The sequence below is a fragment of the Hetaerina americana genome, unplaced genomic scaffold (assembly GCF_022747635.1).
Source record: "Hetaerina americana unplaced genomic scaffold, ioHetAmer1.1.p SCAF_6, whole genome shotgun sequence".
Lineage (NCBI taxonomy): Eukaryota > Metazoa > Arthropoda > Insecta > Odonata > Calopterygidae > Hetaerina > Hetaerina americana.
In genome coordinates, this window is record NW_027287205.1 from 92,793,728 (window position 1) to 92,799,727 (window position 6,000).

A 6,000-nucleotide genomic window follows, 5' to 3' on the forward strand; every position below is an offset into this window, starting at 1 on the left:
TCATCAAATAAACAAAATAAAACCCAGAATAAATCCTGAAAGACAATAAAAGATCATAAAAGATGCTTCAGCCCAAGTGTTAATGTTACTAAAAGAGCCCAAATTTCTAAAAATATTGCGAAAAACAATAATCTTCTGTTTTAGAGTAAATGTTTGAGGTGTATAGAAGGCATTTTTTCCATTTTTAGAAAATTTAATTTTTCATATTTTTCCATGAAAAGTGCCCTTTGGGTTCTATGTGAAAATCTCACTCAACAAAAATCAAACAAAAATGTTTCCATGGTGTGTATTGTTGTTCATTTTTATCAAATAAATAAAATAAAACCCAGAATGAATCCTGAAAGACAAGAAATAAGCATAAAAGATGCTTCAGCGCAGGTGTTAATGTTACTAAAAGAGCCCAAATTTCTAAAAATATTGCGAAAAACAATAATCTTCTGTTTTAGAGTGAATGTTTCAGGTGTATAGAAGGCATTTATTTCATGTTTAGAAAATTTAATTTTTCACATTTCTCCATGAAAAGTGCCAATACCCCTCCATTTGGGTTCTAGGTGAAATTCTCACTCAACACAAATCAAACAAAAATGTTTCCATGGTGTGTACTGTTGTTCATTTTCATCAAATAAACAAAATAAAACCCAGAATTAATCCTGAAAGACAAGAAATGAGTATAAAAGATGCTTCAGCGCAAGTGTTAATGTTACTAAAAGAGCCCAAATTTCTAAAAATATTGCGAAAAACAATAATCTTCTGTTTTAGAGTGAATGTTTGAGGTGTATAGAAGGCATTTATTTCATGTTTAGAAATTTTAATTTTGTCATTTTTCCATGAAAAGTGCCAATACCCCCCTTTTGGGTTCTAGGTGAAAATCTTACTCAACACAAATCAAACAAAAATGTATCCAAGGTGTGTATTGTTGTTCATTTTCATCAAATATACAAAATAAAACCCAGAATAAATCCTGAAAGACAATAAAAGATCATAAAAGATGCTTCAGCCCAAGTGTTAATGTTACTAAAAGAGCCCAAATTTCTAAAAATATTGCGAAAAACAACAATCTTCTGTTTTAGAGTGAATGTTTGAGGTGTTTAGAAGGCTTTTATTTCATTTTTAGAAAATGTAATTTTTTACCTTTTTCCATGAAAAGTGCCAATACTTCCCCCTTTGGGTTCTAGGTGAAAATCTCACTCGACACAAATCAAACAAAAATGTATCCAAGGTGTGTATTGTTGTTCATTTTCATCAAATTAACAAAATAAAACCCAGAATGAATCTTGAAAGACAATAAAAGATCATAAAAGATGCTTCAGCCCAAGTGTTAATGTTACTAAAAGAGCCCAAATTTCTAAAAATATTGCGAAAAACAACAATCTTCTGTTTTAGAGTGAATGTTTGAGGTGTTTAGAAGGCTTTTATTTCATTTTAAAAAAAAATTTAATTTTTTACCTTTTTCCATGAAAAGTGCCAATACTTCCCCCTTTGGGTTCTAGGTGAAAATCTCACTCGACACAAATCAAACAAAAATGTATCCAAGGTGTGTATTGTTGTTCATTTTCATCAAATAAACAAAATAAAACCCAGAATGTATCCTGAAAGACAATAAATGATCATAAAAGATGCTTCAGCCCAGGTGTTAATGTTACTAAAAGAGCCCAAATTTCTAAAAATATTGCGAAAAACAACAATCTTCTGTTTTAGAGTGAATGTTTGAGGTGTTTAGAAGGCATTTATTTCATTTTTAGAAAATTTAATTTTTCACATTTTTCCATGAAAAGTGCCAATACCCCCCCTTTGGGTTCTAGGTGAAAATCTTACTCAACACAAATCAAACAAAAATGTATCCAAGGTGTGTATTGTTGTTCATTTTCATCAAATAAACAAAATAAAACCCAGAATAAATCCTGAAAGACAAGAAATGAGCATAAAAGATGCTTCAGCCCAGGTGTTAATGTTACTAAAAGAGCCCAAATTTCTAAAAATATTGCGAAAAACAACAATCTTCTCTTTGAGAGTGAATGTTTGACGTGTATAGAAGGCATATATTTCATGTTTAGAAATTTTAATTATCATATTTTTCCATGAAAAGAGCCCTTTGGGTTCTAGGTGAAAATCTCACTCGACACATCAAACAAAAATGTTTCCATGGTGTGTATTGTTGTTCATTTTCATCAAATAAACAAAATAAAACCCAGAATGAATCCTGAAAGACAAGAAATAAGCATAAAAGATGCTTCAGCGCAGGTGTTAATGTTACTAAAAGAGCCCAAATTTCTAAAAATATTGCGAAAAACAATAATCTTCTGTTTTAGAGTGAATGTTTCAGGTGTATAGAAGGCATTTATTTCATGTTTAGAAAATTTAATTTTTCACATTTCTCCATGAAAAGTGCCAATACCCCTCCATTTGGGTTCTAGGTGAAATTCTCACTCAACACAAATCAAACAAAAATGTTTCCATGGTGTGTACTGTTGTTCATTTTCATCAAATAAACAAAATAAAACCCAGAATTAATCCTGAAAGACAAGAAATGAGCATAAAAGATGCTTCAGCGCAAGTGTTAATGTTACTAAAAGAGCCCAAATTTCTAAAAATATTGCGAAAAACAATAATCTTCTGTTTTAGAGTGAATGTTTGAGGTGTATAGAAGGCATTTATTTCATGTTTAGAAATTTTAATTTTGTCATTTTTCCATGAAAAGTGCCAATACCCCCCTTTTGGGTTCTAGGTGAAAATCTTACTCAACACAAATCAAACAAAAATGTATCCAAGGTGTGTATTGTTGTTCATTTTCATCAAATATACAAAATAAAACCCAGAATAAATCCTGAAAGACAATAAAAGATCATAAAAGATGCTTCAGCCCAAGTGTTAATGTTACTAAAAGAGCCCAAATTTCTAAAAATATTGCGAAAAACAACAATCTTCTGTTTTAGAGTGAATGTTTGAGGTGTTTAGAAGGCTTTTATTTCATTTTTAGAAAATGTAATTTTTTACCTTTTTCCATGAAAAGTGCCAATACTTCCCCCTTTGGGTTCTAGGTGAAAATCTCACTCGACACAAATCAAACAAAAATGTATCCAAGGTGTGTATTGTTGTTCATTTTCATCAAATTAACAAAATAAAACCCAGAATGAATCTTGAAAGACAATAAAAGATCATAAAAGATGCTTCAGCCCAAGTGTTAATGTTACTAAAAGAGCCCAAATTTCTAAAAATATTGCGAAAAACAACAATCTTCTGTTTTAGAGTGAATGTTTGAGGTGTTTAGAAGGCTTTTATTTCATTTAAAAAAAAAATTTAATTTTTTACCTTTTTCCATGAAAAGTGCCAATACTTCCCCCTTTGGGTTCTAGGTGAAAATCTCACTCGACACAAATCAAACAAAAATGTATCCAAGGTGTGTATTGTTGTTCATTTTCATCAAATAAACAAAATAAAACCCAGAATGTATCCTGAAAGACAATAAATGATCATAAAAGATGCTTCAGCCCAGGTGTTAATGTTACTAAAAGAGCCCAAATTTCTAAAAATATTGCGAAAAACAACAATCTTCTGTTTTAGAGTGAATGTTTGAGGTGTTTAGAAGGCATTTATTTCATTTTTAGAAAATTTAATTTTTCACATTTTTCCATGAAAAGTGCCAATACCCCCCCTTTGGGTTCTAGGTGAAAATCTTACTCAACACAAATCAAACAAAAATGTATCCAAGGTGTGTATTGTTGTTCATTTTCATCAAATAAACAAAATAAAACCCAGAATAAATCCTGAAAGACAAGAAATGAGCATAAAAGATGCTTCAGCCCAGGTGTTAATGTTACTAAAAGAGCCCAAATTTCTAAAAATATTGCGAAAAACAACAATCTTCTCTTTGAGAGTGAATGTTTGACGTGTATAGAAGGCATATATTTCATGTTTAGAAATTTTAATTATCATATTTTTCCATGAAAAGAGCCCTTTGGGTTCTAGGTGAAAATCTCACTCGACACATCAAACAAAAATGTTTCCATGGTGTGTATTGTTGTTCATTTTCATCAAATTAACAAAATAAAACCCAGAATTAATCCTGAAAGACAACATATGAGCATAAAAGATGCTTCAGCGCAAGTGTTAATGTTACTAAAAGAGCCCAAATTTCTAAAAATATTGCGAAAAACAACAATCTTCTGTTTTAGAGTAAATGTTTGAGGTGTATAGAAGGCATTTATTCCATTTTTAGAAAATTTAATTTTTCATATTTTTCCATGAAAAGTGCCCTTTCGGTTCTATGTGAAAATCTCACTCAACACAAATCAAACAAAAATGTTTCCATGGTGTGTATTGTTGTTCATTTTTATCAAATAAACAAAATAAAACCCAGAATGAATCCTGAAAGACAAGAAATAAGCATAAAAGATGCTTCAGCGCAGGTGTTAATGTTACTAAAAGAGCCCAAATTTCTAAAAATATTGCGAAAAACAATAATCTTCTGTTTTAGAGTGAATGTTTGAGGTGTATAGAAGGCATTTATTTCATGTTTAGAAAATTTAATTTTTCACATTTCTCCATGAAAAGTGCCAATACCCCTCCATTTGGGTTCTAGGTGAAATTCTCACTCAACACAAATCAAACAAAAATGTTTCCATGGTGTGTACTATTGTTCATTTTCATCAAATAAACAAAATAAAACCCAGAATTAATCCTGAAAGACAAGAAATGAGCATAAAAGATGCTTCAGCGCAAGTGTTAATGTTACTAAAAGAGCCCAAATTTCTAAAAATATTGCGAAAAACAATAATCTTCTGTTTTAGAGTGAATGTTTGAGGTGTATAGAAGGCATTTATTTCATGTTTAGAAATTTTAATTTTGTCATTTTTCCATGAAAAGTGCCAATACCCCCCTTTCGGGTTCTAGGTGAAAATCTTACTCAACATTAATCAAACAAAAATGTATCCAAGGTGTGTATTGTTGTTCATTTTCATCAAATAAACAAAATAAAACCCAGAATAAATCCTGAAAGACAATAAAAGATCATAAAAGATGCTTCAGCCCAAGTGTTAATGTTACTAAAAGAGCCCAAATTTCTAAAAATATTGCGAAAAACAATAATCTTCTGTTTTAGAGTAAATGTTTGAGGTGTATAGAAGGCATTTTTTCCATTTTTAGAAAATTTAATTTTTCATATTTTTCCATGAAAAGTGCCCTTTGGGTTCTATGTGAAAATCTCACTCAACAAAAATCAAACAAAAATGTTTCCATGGTGTGTATTGTTGTTCATTTTTATCAAATAAATAAAATAAAACCCAGAATGAATCCTGAAAGACAAGAAATAAGCATAAAAGATGCTTCAGCGCAGGTGTTAATGTTACTAAAAGAGCCCAAATTTCTAAAAATATTGCGAAAAACAATAATCTTCTGTTTTAGAGTGAATGTTTCAGGTGTATAGAAGGCATTTATTTCATGTTTAGAAAATTTAATTTTTCACATTTCTCCATAAAAAGTGCCAATACCCCTCCATTTGGGTTCTAGGTGAAATTCTCACTCAACACAAATCAAACAAAAATGTATCCAAGGTGTGTATTGTTGTTCATTTTCATCAAATAAACAAAATAAAACCCAGAATTAATCCTGAAAGACAATAAAAGATCATAAAAGATGCTTCAGCCCAGGTGTTAATGTTACTAAAAGAGCCCAAATTTCTAAAAATATTGCGAAAAACAACAATCTTCTGTTTTTGAGTGAATGTTTGAGGTGTATAGAAGGCATTTATTTCATGTTTAGAAATTTTAATTTTGTCATTTTTCCATGAAAAGTGCCAAAACCCCCCCTTTGGGTTCTAGGTGAAAATCTTACTCAACACAAATCAAACAAAAATGTATCCAAGGTGTGTATTGTTGTTCATTTTCATCAAATATACAAAATAAAACCCAGAATAAATCCTGAAAGACAATAAAAGATCATAAAAGATGCTTCAGCCCAAGTGTTAATGTTACTAAAAGAGCCCAAATTTCTAAAAATATTGCG